Raw genomic sequence first — 13,748 nt, forward strand, 5'->3', positions numbered from 1 at the left:
AATTTGTACAGTGTGCAGCAGTGTACAACTGTCCCATAATATTCCTCAAGAAGTAAGCATATGACGAATCTGGCCCCTGAATGTACTGAAAGTCATCATAAAAAATACTCACAGTGTGCTGCACAGTAATGATGCTACAGGATAAATTCGTACAATGTGCAGCAGTGTACAACTGTCCCATAATATTCCTCAAGAAGTAAGCATATGACGAATCTGACCCCCGAATGTACTGAAAGCCATCATAAAAAATACTCACATTGTGCTGCACAAGAATGATGCTACAGGATAAATTCGTACAATGTGCAGCAGTGTACAACTGTCACACAATATTCCTCAAGAAGTAAGCATGTGATGGACCTGATCCTTGAATGTAATGAAAGTTATCATCAAAACTCAATTCACCATATAAAGATCGATGATTAGGATACAAGAATAACAATAATCAAGTGTTATTATACTCGTATGTAGTGGAGGAGTTAGAAGTTTTATAAAAAGCGTTCGATATAATTTTCTGAGGAAGAGTGTTCACATGACCCTCTCATCTTTCTCTTTATTTATTATTTATGTAGTATCTCATTCTTTACTGCTAGTTACTACTTGTTACTTTATTTGATCTGTTTATCTTGCTAATATGTTTTGTCGTTATTTTTCTTTCAATTTTGATTTATTTATATTCTTTTAAATAAAAACCGATCGAAAACAACTTCTTTACTCATATAAATACGTAAGAATAAGATTTGTTTACATTTTATTCTTTTACTACTACTATAGTTACTACTTTGTCCGTCTCGAATTATCCGTGCACAACTATTAAGAAAACAATAATTGGTAATGTAACTTTACCATTTTACCCCTATAAATTGTGTCATGTTGTTCGTTCCAATATTGATAGAGTTATTATATGGCTGATACCAAGACACTTTTTGCATGGATAATTAGGTTTATAGGATTACCAAAATTTTTTCAACATTTTTTAATATTTGATAATTTAATGTTGGTAACAAGGAGTAATCAATTACTAAGGGTATAATGGAAAAAAAATTATCTTGTCTTAATTAATGAAAAAAAACAAGTAAAATAAGAAATTAAATTAGAAAATTTGGGACGGATAATTTGGGACAGGGGAATATAAGTTAAATTCTATTATTTTCTGTGCAATTATCCATCCAAAAAATAAGAAAAAGAGAGGATGTTGGGTCCAAATGCTGAACACATGCATGCAGGAAAACTGTGTGCATTTGACTTATTCCAGCATAATTCCAAAACTATGGAAACTGAATTAGAGGCAAAATGAAAATAAAATAAAAGAAAAGAAAAGAAAAGAAATTTCTAGGAAATAGATGAATTTGAAATAATCAATATAATTCCACCGACTTGTATAGAAGAAATTAAAATTAAAAATTCCTTCCAAGTGAAATTAGTAAGCTAACCTACAAAAATAAGGACATGCAAATGACATGTTCGGCATGATTGGGATTTCAGCGGATAGGGCTGCTCCACCCTTAACCAAAGATCGAGGGTTCGATCCTGAGTATGGAGAAAACTCTATTGGGAGCACTGCCACCTTAATGGGCCCTGCAACACGCGATCGGGATTAATCGAGGCTCCAATGCGAACACCGAACACCGGATTGGAAACCAAAAAAAAATTTGTCCACAAGTTTCAAGTTGTGAAAATCTCAAATTTTGAGTCTATCGAACTATATGATTAGCTTCTGATACATTTAATAAAAATATTTTTTTCTTTATAAAGATACATAATTAGCACCGGATGTATTTTTTTCGATTTTGAGTGTGTCGAGATACATAATTAGCTCCTGACATATTCAATAAGATATATAATTAGGTGAAATTTTTGTAATTACTTTATAAGGGTAAAGATTTGTGTAAATACGATAAGGTGAAATGAATGTTTATATTATTTTTCCTTGTTTAATATCATTTTCCAGTTATTGTTAATTGTATAATGTGGGTTGAAAACTGAGTTTAGTAACTTGGGCTTTAATCCTAAATGGGCCACTAATGTTGTTGGATGTTGGGCTATCTTGTGGGCTATTTCTGGCCCACCATATTCAAGCATAGAGTTGGATCATGTGGCCCAGGCGAAGGCGTGGGCTTACTGATCCCTTAAAGTGGGGTGGACCGCATGAAGCCAGGGGCGGAGCTGGGTACTGTTGATCCCCTTTATTGAAAAAAATACGCTATATATATAATATAAGGAAAAAATACATAAAGTAGCATACTTAAGTTACATTTTGTAGAATATGTATTTGTATGTATTTTTATTTTTGTAGCAACAGTTTGCAAAAATACAAAATACATATCGATCATAAGGGAAGTAAAAATCATATGTATTTGTATTTTTGTAGCTATGGTTTGTAAAAATACAAAATACAACTTGCTATATTATGTAATTATGAAACTGTTGCTATGAAACTCATAATTAAAGGGATAAATATGCTATTTTTGAATTTTGCCCATATATAATTAAAATGATTTTCTTTATGCATATAGAGTAAAATGTTGAACTCATTAGCTTCTTTGTGCACTTACTTTTTTGTACTAGTTTAGGTGTACGTGACTTGCGCGTGTACCTCACTTTAATGAGTTTAAATATTACATTAAATAGGATATTTGTTTAAATAATAAAGAAGAATATAATAATTAAATTTAATATCTTTTGAACATGTAAAGATGGAGAATTTATTTATTAAACCTAATCTTTACCAAAAATATTTTTAATAGTCAATCGACATTCATCTACCATCTGTAAATTGTAACAAAATAATACAGTGATAGAGACATCAAAATAATACAATTAAATATAATCTTTACACATAAAAATTTTCTCTAAGTCGTCTGATACTCATCTACAACATGTAAACAATAACAAAATAATACTATAATAGAGATATCAAAATAATACAACTAAACCTAACCTTTACATAAAAAAAATCCTCAAAGCCGACCAACATTTATCTATCACCTGTAAATTGCAACAAAATAATATGATAAAAGTGATGTCAAAACAATACAATTAAACTTAAATTTTACACACAAAAATTTCGCAAAGCCGATCGAGATTCATCTACGAACTGTAAACTACCACAAAATAACAAACTAAAAAGAGATATTACGATAATACAATTAAATCTAACCTTTACCTAAAAAAAAATTCAACGCCGGCCCCACATTCATCTATCATCTGTAAATTAAAATAAAACAATAAGATAATAAAGATATCAAAATAATACAATTGAACCTAACTTTTACACAAGAAATTGTTCAAAGTCAGCCGACATTCATCTGCGACCTGCAAACTATAAAAAAAATATAATAGTGATCACAAAGCTTCGATTTTGATCCAACTAATTTTTATCTGAGAGAAAATTTTGACCCTAAAAAATAATTTTGAATAAAAATAAAGAAGATATTTACATACACGCATGTTGAATTCTATTATGATGACAAAAACAGAGACGGAGTTGAGGGTTAGAAAATCAAACATCCACTAATCTAGACATGCAATCGAATCAAGTTGGATGAGCATCAATCATATTCTCCCAATAGGCAAATTAGTTTGTTCTCTAGTTTAACGTACATCTCAATATTTGTAAAAGTATTTTCTTAATAGAGTCTTATTTTAGGAGTATTTTTTTAATTGAACAGTAGAAAGAAAAATATTAATTAATTCTTCTACCATATATTTTAGGAGTTCCATATATTTTAGAAAGTCTAGTAGAAAGAATATTAATTAATTCTTTTACCATATATTTTCGTAGTCCCATATATTTTAAGAAGTTTAGTTAATATAATAAAAAATAATTAAATAATAAATTTAAAAAAATAATAAAAAAATAATTTTGTCTAAAGAAAAGTGTTAAAAGTTTAAATCACTTTTCTAAGGTTTTCACACTTGTAGTATATTATAAATATAGATTATAAATATAAATATAAATATAAATATAGATATAGATTTTGAATTCCTTTAGTGAAAACCTTGTTCAACGTGAAGCTGATTTCACAGAGCAACGAATAGCTCCCTCTTAGGGGTCGTTTGGTAGAGTGTATTGAAAAATATAATGCATGCATTAGTTAATGTGTATTATTAACACCTTGTTTGGTACTTTTTTCCTCTATGTATAACTAATGCAAGCATTAGTTATACACTCTATTTTGTATTAAAGTGTGTATTAGCAATACACTCCATTTTCTATGTATTAGTAATATAAAGACTTTTAAAACACATGTATTAGTTTATAAAATGAACTAAATACCCCTCAATTTCTCTCTCAAAATATTAACAATTTCTTTTCCCGCCATTTTAATTTTTAACCTCAAAACATTTAACAATTTTTTTCCGCCATTTTAATTTTCAACATCAAAACATTTCACAATTTCTTACCTACCATTTTAATTTACAACAATGGATAGTTGATTTAAATAACCGCAACATATTTTTTCTTTGCTTCGAGGGTCTTTAAAAATATTAAAATAAATTCTTGAGACTATTCGTTAATTTTACATCTAGTATTTTATTTTTTTCGACTTTGTTAATCCGTCGGCGTAACATTTCATGCGCAAAGACGAAGGTAATTAATCCAAAATCTCTAAATACTAGTTCAACAATACTAATTATATTTGAGATGACAAAAAAACTTTGTTGCAAAAAAAATGTATAAAGTCAAAGAAAAGTATTTTTGTAAACAAATACTTTTTTTATAGAAATTATATAAGATATATTATTTCTTATACATCAAACCAAACAATGTATAAGAAATAATACATGCATAATTAATACAAGCATAACTAATATAAGCATTACTAATACACTATATTTTTACATTATTCTTATACACTCAACCAATCGACCCGTTAGTGTACAAATGTCTGATTCAATGTAGGTGGTTACTGTCTACTCACATTATTTATAGGGCATTTTTGTCTTTTCACACAAACTCGCCAAATTGTCATTTTAATAACTAAAGCTTACCACGTGTTACCTTCCATCTACAGTCAATACAAGCAGGGGCTGAGCCAGTCATCTGTTTGGGGATTCGATCGAACCCCTTCGAAGAAAAATATATTATTTATATATGATTAAAATTATTTTTTATGTGATTATAGTAGGTGTTGAACCTCAACCCCTTTAGTTGAAATCCTGGCTCCGCCTCTGAATACAAGGGCTTTTAACGTGTAAATTAGTGAAAATTTCAAGTTGTTTCCTCTTCTTCTTTCGAGTGAAACTGAGAGTTCCAACTCTTTCTTCTTATTCTTCACTACATATTGTTTCTTCCATATTCTACTTAGATTGTTTATGTTATATATTTTGGTCCTATATATACGATACACTTAGGTATTTCCTCAAATTTATTTAGTTTTTTACGAAAAATGGGTTATATTTTTTTCTCAATTTTCATAAATGAGTTACTCCATCCATCCATCCATCCATCATATACTTTTTCTACTTTAAAAAATTAATACATAAGTTAGCCATTTGTATCTACTAGTTTAGGTGTACGCGCCTTACGAGTGTACTCACTTTAATGAGTTCAAACATTACACTAAATAGGATATTTGTTTAAATAATAAAGATGAATATAATAATTAAATTTAATATATTTTGAGTATGTAAAGATGGAGAATTTATTTATTAAATCTAATCTTTACCAAAAATATTTTTAAAAGTCGATCAATATTTATCTATCATCTGTAAATTGCAACAAAATAAGACAATGATAGAGACATCAAAATAATACAATTAAAGCTAATCTTTACATACAAAAAATTTCTCGAAGTCGTCCGACACTCAACTACCACCGGTAAGCAATAACAAAATAGTCGAATCAAGCATCCACCAATCTTAATAATTTTAATAGTAATAATTTTACCTTACTTTGTTCAATTGATTTCAGAATCAAATCGAACTTTTTTTTCACTAGTCTACGAATTCCTTTCAACTCGCGACAAACCTGTTTTCATACAAAATCAGTAAACAATGTTTTTTAATGTACACACATATTTGACAAAAAATCTACCTAATCGCGAAATGCATCAAAAACTTTCTTTGAAGTAACGATTTATTCCTCTACAGGACTCTTTGACTTTTACTGAATCGGAGAAAAAATAACCCTAGTTATTTGCTTCACATGCATTCTGTCTTTTTGAAGCAGATGCTTGTCGTGTTTCAATGGGCTTATAAACTGGTGTCTTCATTCTGGCAACCTTTGCAGCACGAGGAGGTGATGTCCTCTTTTGGATATGCTCATCAACAATATTGTGTGACTGTTTCCTCAATGGTTTCTTCGCTTCTGTGGTTGATGAATCAACCTTTTGTTTCTTTTTTGAACGTTCATTAATTTATTTTGGTGGTGGATCCTGGAAGTCGTTATTCGAATCAACTGAACATTCATCTTCAAGTCCATCCTTCTCTGGTATTTCAAACTTTGCCAATTCCCTTGAATTGGTTCAACGTTCTTAAATACAACTTAGGAATATAGATAAAATATGTTAAAGTATCTGTTAAACAACCGTAAATCAAATGAATATATGTAGATTAGAAAATACATATTAATACATATGTATTAATTAACAACGAATCTTGCCATCCTCATTAAACATAGCATCCATCAAATACTCAAAACATGGTCGAGATGCATTTGTCTTTCCATTTAATAATCGGAGAATCCGATTATCAACCTTGGATGCAATCTGTCGTGGAATATTTGAACAACACTCATAAAGCCACACTTGAATAATCAGTGACATTTTCTGTAAAAGATAAAATTTTTCACCTGCTTTCAACCTATTATTCAAACTTCTCGCTAGATCCTCAAATGATAAAGTCCCCCACGAAAAGTTTTTATAACTATCACTGTCTACCAAATCAAAATGAAGTCTAGGTATAACCATAGTATCAACATTAGATAACACAAAAGAATGCAGTAAATACAGAATTGCAAACTTCTCAGCATCCTCATCATTGTTCTTCCCCCAAATTTTGTTCGTGAATGCTAGAAATAATTGTCTTTTCTGTATAAATTCTGCACCATTGAAATACTTCTCAACAATCCTGTTTGATACATTCTCATAAAAAACTAAGTTGTACCTATTAGCGACACAATTCAAACAAGTAATGATAGCAAATTTTTTAGGAGTAAAATGAAGAGAAGTGTCATTAGCCCGAATGACTATCGCAGAAGAACAACTACCTTTTATCTCGAGCGACATAACAAATTTGCACAACTGTGCTTGAACTACACAGTGCTTCTTCTTCATGAAATAACCAAAAATGTTATTGTCGCAACAATTTTTGTACTGTTCCTTGTTTAATACAGCGTGTAAACTTTCATTTAATATCATTATCACTGTACGAGCACATATGTAGTGCAAATCTTGAAAGTTTTCTTACAATGAATATTTCCTCACGCGGTACCTATACAAAGTAAAACTACAACTTATTAAACTGTAAAAAGGTTTAAAACACAATCAGCTATGTATTTAACTAGAAAAATACATATAACATTCATATGTATTTTGATCAAAACAAAAATACAAAATCATCATATCATAATATTTGATATCTATGTATAAAAATACAAATGTTATTCTATACCTTAAAATATATATTGATCCTAACAAAAATACAAATGAAATTGTAAATGTACTTCTCAACAAAAAGTATTTGTACATATCTTAACAGTAACTCTCACATAAGCAGATAATTTATCAAATGTATATACTCCTCCTGTTTAAAAAAGAATGACCTACTTTCCTTTTTAGTCCGTTTCAAAAAGAATGACCTCTTTTCATTTTTAGCAACTTTTTACTTTTAACTTTTCACGTGGCATGCTTAAGACCACAAGATTAAAGTATATTTTATTTAAGACCACAAGATTTAAAAGTCTTCTTTATTTTCTTAAACTCCATGCCAAGTCAAAGCAGATCATTCTTTTTTAAACGGAGGGAGTATAAAATACATATATGATCATACAGTCCAAAAAAATTAAAATACAAATACATAAAATTTTATGAAAACATGAATGGTCCAAATTTAAGTTACCAAGAAAAAAATACAACTGAACATTAAATACAAATCTTATCAGTAACAAACCTAAATACAAAATACATATCTTAAATATATAACAGATACATATCATCCCTTTAGCAACTGTAATTTCATATCTTAACAAAACTCAAAACTACATACACACCTTATAAATTGTATATATAAAATACATATATATGAACATGTTGTCTAGAAATTATAAAATTTTACAAATGGAAAAATACCTCCTCCACTTTCTCTTCTTTAGATTCACAATCAGATGAAACAAGACTTGAAATTTAACTAGATTCTCCTTTTTCATCCGACTTTCTCTTTTTCACTGATTTTTGAATTTTTGTGGATTTTGGGATAAAGATTTTCTCAATGCTTTCCGTTTCATGATTTTCACAATCTTTATCGAATCGTTACGCTGATTCGATCTCATCTCTTCTTTGCGAACACCTCCCTTAGACTGAAAATTAGTAGAAATCAAGTTAATTTCTTCATCTTGTGTTAAACCAAGATTAAACGATGGTAGTTCATCGGACCCAAAATTCATCGGTGGAGTCCCACTAACTGAACTACTACGATGTGTATATACTGGCATTATCGCATAACTCCAAAATTTCAAACCACAAAAAAAAAAAAATCATAGAAGAAGGTTGAAAAATGCCGAAATTAATTTACAAATAAGAAGTTATATGAAAAAAATAACAAGCATTAACTGTAAAATCATCTTCCCTTAATTATTGGGGAACAAGTTTATCCGAAATTAGAACGCAAATAGTGATTTTGAAAAAAAATAAACGTTAGAATGAAAAGAAACTGAAATAGGTAAATTGTTTGGAAATAGGTAAAGGAAAAGTAATTGGTGGAATCGACATGCTTAACTCTAGAAAAGTCAAAACATTGCTAGTTTTGACATAAGTTGTAATTTTGAGAAAGTGTTGTTATTAATTATAATTAAAATCTTAAGGTTGTTAGTTTCTGTAATTTTTCCTTTTTAATACTACTCAATTCTCAAACAATAACTATAAATAGCTACTACTACAAAAACATAAATTGTGTTGTATCAAAAACATGTATTATATCTACATTTCTATATTACCTCAACTTTAACTTACTTTTCTCGTAGGTTTATCCTTCAGGACAACACAATATAATACAATATGATAAACCATGAAACATGTAGCAACAATCTAAACAGAGTGTAACACTTAAAGTAATTGTTCAGAGGTCTCGGGTTCGAGCACTGGGTATAGTGAAAATCCTGTTGGGAGCAACACCCCTAGAATGAGCCATGCAGTGCGCGATCCGCATTAGTCGGGACTCCAATGTGGGTGCCGAACACCGGGTGGAAAACCCCCCCTCCCAAAAAAAAAAAAACACTTAAAGTAGCATGATAGAAAACAATCTCAAAGCCTAAATTAATGGCATCATAATATGCAATTTACAACCATGCTCAAAGAAGAACTAATAACTAAAATCCTCTAGCTAGAAGTGTCAAATTGTTTTGATAAATCTAATTTTGGTTATACAAAATAAAATAAACGAATAACGGGTTGGACCGCCTTGTTAACTTTAGTTCTGTCGCCATCAACGCTTTCTTCAACTTGAGAAGAATTGGTGCCATCAATACTACATTTTTCTTCTATATTTGTTCTATATTTGTGGTACGATTACTTTTTTTTCTACATTTAAAATCTTTCTTTAGTTAATTCTTACAAAATCATTTATTATATTTTTTATTACGTATTTAAAACTCTTAAAAATTTGCTACTTCTTAATTTTTTTTATTCAAACGCTTCTACATTTATTTCTCCCCAAATCCACTTGGTGGGATTCTTATTAATAGTTCTAATAAAAAAAGCTTCTGCCATTAATATATTTAATTAATTTTCAACTCGGAAAACAAATATACGAAAACAAACTAGTACTATAAAGACGTTGTCCGATTATTTTTAATCAAGTAATTGATCAATGTAATAATATTTTTTTTTGGAGAATTTTAATAGCTCAATTGGCTTTACACGTGTATTTCATATATTATATTTCTAAAAATACGTATAACTTATGTATTCTTACAATATATTGAACAAACATATTTATTCAATAACAGCATAACAATCATAGAACAACTAATATCTCTTCTCTTATAATAAACTGTCATAATAGTGTACTACGACAGTAATTGCACCACCAATCAATTACAAATTAATGTTAAAAGTATAAAATATTATTGTGTTAAGAAATCAAAACTTCACCAAATTGGAGAACTTTGGTGTTGATTTAATTCTTAAATATTAAAAAAAAAATAGTGAAAAAATAATTTTATCTAAAGCAAAGACTTTTAATGAAGGGCAAAAAGTTTAAACAATATATATTTCTAAAGCTTTCACACTTTTAATAGATCATAGATATAGATTAATACATGCTTATATATTTATACGATGTTGATATATTATGTTTCTAATTATATAATATCAATACATATTTATACATACATGTTTATATATTATTCATACAATATTGATACGCATTTATACACTATTTATACAATATCGCTACATTACATAACTGTTTATACAATATCGATCATATTTATATACTATTTATACAATATATATTACACAAGTATTTGTACAATTCTCTTATTTCTCTATAATTGTTATTTCTCTACTACTGTTACTACTATAATACAAAGAAGTTGGTTAGTGTTTCACAATTATACTTGTATAGTACTAACAAAATACTCCCTCTACTGTCTAAAAATTATTGTTATTATAAGTAGCAATAATTGGCAATTAAGAATATTTTCTTTTTAACTTTTAAAATTTAGAATGTGTCAAGTAAATTGAGATGGAAGAAGGAAATATTAAGAATTGTTGGTTAATAAAACAAATTGATTTAATATTTTGAAGCAATTTAGCAGCCTTATGGAACAAATCTTCTACTCTCGACGTCTGATTCCATATTGTGAAGAGTTTACTTTTTTTTTCATTTTTGATTTGATTTCGGATTTAGAAAAACAAAACTTGAGAAACCGAAAAAATTAAATTATTATATATACATATATAATATTTAGATTTAGAAGTAGAATTTGAGTTTATCCCTTTTAGCCTTTTTAATTGTAAAATATTATGCAAAATAGTCATTGAATTAAATTTTTACACAAAAAATAACTCATTTTTTTTAATTTCAAATTTATACCTAATATATTTCGTCGGCTAAATTCTTTACAACAATAATGACAGGTGCCTAATCATGCCCTCAACGCATTTGTCCATTTGACCTATTTTTTTTTTAGAAAAAAAACTTTTTTATTCTTTAAATTTTTGTTGTTCTATTTTTTTTTTTTTAGAAAAAATGTAATTGTTTCACTTTTTTTTTGTGAGAAAATGAATATTTTATGTTGTTTTATTATTTTTTATTTAGATTTTTATTTGTTAAGGTGAGAATGCATTATAGTTAAATAAATATCGATATCGATACATTACATTGTTTTTTTTTTTTTTTATAATATTAATACACACTTATATATTATTTATACAATGTCGATACATTATGTACCTATTTATTTAAATCAATTTATACATACTTGTTTATATATTATTCGTACAATATCGATACACGCTTATAACTATTTATATAATATCGATACGTATTTATATACTATTTATTTAATATCGATACATTACATATACACTATATATAAAATTTGGACAAAAGCATAAGAAGGCAACACACAACCTCTCAAATTTTTTATCTTCTTGTAGCAATCAGCAGCAGTAGCATAAACACGAGCAGCCTCTTCTTCTTGTAGCCTCTTTGGTGATCACATAGAGACTGTCAAAAGAAGGGAAAGAATGATTGAAAAACAAGAAGTTGAAAATAATGAAAATGATGTAAATTGCTACAAAAAAAAAGACTGCAATGAAGAAGGAGAAGCTGAAACTTTTATTAAGTGTTTTTAATTTTTTTTTGAATGGTTACAAATGCACAATATGCCTCTTATTTATACTAGTCAATGGATGATTCTAGATACTATAAATCTAAAGTGTTCTTATACAAATATTTAGATATTTCTTTCTACACCATTCCTTTCTAGAATTACATAAATATCTAGATATTTCTTCAACATGATTATCCTAGAAATTTCACTAGACTATTCTAAAGACTTAACTAGAAATCTATGATTCCAAAAAATCTACTTTAATATTTTAACACTCTCCCTTAAAGTGATTTTTCGGAAGCTATCCCAAACTTGTTGCAGAAGAACTCAAATGAAGCTTTGAACTATGACTTGGTGGAAATCCTTGTACCTTTTTCTTGACTCCTCTAACTTCTTCAAATAATGAAGTTTTTCTGACATCAGTTGGTCCTGCAAAAATATGTGTACCAACAAAAGTTTTATCTTTGTAACATACCGATTTCACAATATTCCCTTTTGGTCTTTGTGAACTAACCGAGTCATCTCCTTGTCGAGTTTCATGTTGTTGAGTTTCCGAACTCCCCCTTTCTTCGAACTCCTCAACAACTATGTTCTTTGGAGAATCATTTTTATTAATCATGACAAGATCCTCCCCCATTGCGAAAATCCAAGCTTCATGACTTGCTTCTTCTTCAAAGAAAGATGGTTCGACAAGAGCAAAATTGCATTGCTCATAAACTTCAGCAAGTGATCTGGTCTTCAAAATTGAAGAATCAGTTGTCAATTCAACATTTGAAAGGTGTCCTGCTCCAGCAATAGGACGAGAAGAAATATCACTCATCTGCGAATTTTGAGTTGCAACTGTAATACTCTCATCTTGGTTCTTCACACAATATCTCGATCCCAATCATAGTGGCTAGACTCATCCACCGCAAGATCTTTACTGATAAGCACATTCTTCGTATGAACATTATACACTTTGTACCCTTTTGCAGCTGTGCTATAGCCCAATAAAATACAGAGTTCTGCCTTGTTATCCAATTTGCCTCTTTTAGCATCTGGAACATGTGCATAGCAGACTAAACCAAATACTTTCAAGTGTCTTGCAGACGGCTTTATACCTTTCTATGCTTCAAATGGTGTCATGTCTTGGAGTGCTCTAGTTGGTAATCTGTTCAACAAATAGACTGCGGTATTGACTGCCCCAACCCAAAAATATTTGGGTATCTTCTTTTCTGTTGGCATACATCTCGCTATCTCTATCATGGTTCTATTCTTTCTCTCAGAAACCCCGTTTTATTCTGGAGTGTAGCTCACAATAAATTGTTGTTGAATGCCCACATCTTTATAATACTTGCTGAACTGATGTGAAGTAAATTCAGTTCCATTATCTGACCTGATATACTTCAACCGACAGCCACTCTCCCGTTCTACCATAGCCTTGAACTCTTTGAAAACAGAGAACACCTGAACTTTGCTACTTAGAAAATAGACTCATATCATTCGAGTTAGATCATCTATAAAGAGAATAAAATATTTATTCCCACTCAAAGAAGTCGTCCTCATTGGTCCACATATATCTGTATGAACCAACTTTAGCTTTTCCTTCGCCCTTCAAAGACTTTCTTTGGGAAACGATCGTCTATGCAATTTACCAAATTGACATGACTCACAAACATCTCGGCACATGTCAATTTTGGGTACATCAAGCACCATACCCTTGGATTGCATATACACCAATGAACTAAGGTTGTAATGATCGAATCTTTTG

Source organism: Capsicum annuum, chromosome 9 (assembly GCF_002878395.1).
Source record: "Capsicum annuum cultivar UCD-10X-F1 chromosome 9, UCD10Xv1.1, whole genome shotgun sequence".
Lineage (NCBI taxonomy): Eukaryota > Viridiplantae > Streptophyta > Magnoliopsida > Solanales > Solanaceae > Capsicum > Capsicum annuum.